The sequence below is a fragment of the Theobroma cacao genome, chromosome 9, assembly GCF_000208745.1.
Source record: "Theobroma cacao cultivar B97-61/B2 chromosome 9, Criollo_cocoa_genome_V2, whole genome shotgun sequence".
Lineage (NCBI taxonomy): Eukaryota > Viridiplantae > Streptophyta > Magnoliopsida > Malvales > Malvaceae > Theobroma > Theobroma cacao.
In genome coordinates, this window is record NC_030858.1 from 11,951,061 (window position 1) to 11,952,816 (window position 1,756).

At 37.5% G+C, this 1,756-nt stretch overlaps 1 pseudogene; it reads left to right on the forward strand.

The window, feature by feature from the left end:
• LOC108663235 overlaps positions 1-1,537 on the forward strand; it is a 71,498-nt pseudogene extending 69,961 nt beyond the window's left edge.

Below are 1,756 nucleotides of genomic sequence, written 5' to 3' on the forward strand. Positions count from 1 at the left end.
TTTTTAAATCATTAAATATATATTTTCGGCTTACCTACTGCATTTTTAGCAAGTTTCGAGGTTTTCGACAAAAATGACAAAAATGCCCCTGTGAGAAAAAAAAAAATGTTATGTTATGATTTGGAAATGTTTTGTAATCCTTCGTATATTGATTATTTGATCACTATTGCTCACCGGGGAAGTGCGAAAGCTGATACGAGAGCCTTGCGAGGTTTCGATCGACATTCGGAGTGAAGAATGTTTGTCGAGGCTTCGAGGCGATTGTCACAGGCTCGATGGGGAGTTCCGGGTCATGACAACTTATCTTGCAATATACGTCCAAGACTGATGCCATAATTCAGAGTTATGGACCTTCCTTGAGAAATCTTGAGACCCAAGTGGGACAACTTGCAAACTCCATCAGTAGTAGACCCCAAAGTGCCTTACTAAGTGATACACAAGTCAATCCTAAAGGTAAGGAACATTGTAATGCAATTACCTTTAGGAGTGGCAAAGAAGTTGAAGGGGTGAGTAGAAAATCAATTAAATCTTCAAAGGAACATGTAGATGATTGCAAGGCAATTGTTGAGAAAGAAGTTGAAGTCGAAAAGATAGATAATGGGCAAGCTAAAAATCAAGGGAATTCTGAAGCAAATTATCCTCCACCACCATTCCCACAAAGGTTGAAAAAGCAAAAGCTTGATAAACAATTTGGGAAATTTCTCAATGTCTTCAAGAAGCTCCACATAAATATCCCTTTTACTGAAGCTTTAGAAAACATGCCAAGTTATGTTAAATTCTTAAAGACATCTTAACCAAGAAAAGGAAACTAGTAGATTTTGAAACAGTGGCACTTACTGAGGAGTATAGCGTAATAATTCAAAACAAGCTTCCACCAAAACTTAAGGATCTAGGGAGTTTTTCTATCTCTTGTACTATTGGTAGATTTAAATTTACTAAAGCTTTATGTGATTTGGGTGCAAGTGTTTGAATCATGCCTTTGTCAATTGCTGAGAAACTTGGACTTAACGAGATACAACCTACCACAGTTTCTTTGCAATTAACAAATAGAACAATCAAGTACCCTATTAGGATTATTGAGGATGTATTGGTTAAAATTGGGCATCTTTACATTCCGGTGGACTTCATTGTGCTTGAGATGGAAGAAAATATGGAAATTCCTTTAATCTTGGGACGACCATTCTTGGCTACTGCAGGCGTAATCATTGATGTGAGGGAAGGCAAGATAACTTTTAAAGTTGGAGAAAAAGTAGTGGAGTTTAATATTTTCAATGCAAATAAACATCTTAGCTCTACAAATTGTTGTTATAGAGTGAAGTTAATTGACAAAGGCAAAGGTGAACCTATTTCTCCACCTACAAGTGAGCAAGCATCAATCTTTGAGAGTAAGCCACCACCTCCGCCTATGAGACCTAAGCAGTCAGCAACGGAGCATCCTCCACCACCATTTAATTGTCCTTTCGAGATTAGACAACAAGTAATGATGCTTTCTCGATCATACTTCAAGTTTTTTCCATGGAAACACAAAGAAAGATGATGGGGTCCTTTCAAAGTAGTAAAGGCTTATCCTTGTGGAATAATCGAGATTTATAGTAAGGATACGGGAACAATCATGGTTAATGGGATGAGCCTTAGACCATATTTCAAGGATGAAGAATTGAAAAAGGGGGTGCTATACTCAAGCTAGTGACTATAAACGAGCGCGTTCTTGGGAGGTAACCCAAGCTCCTTAACCTTACTAATTTTCATCTTTTAT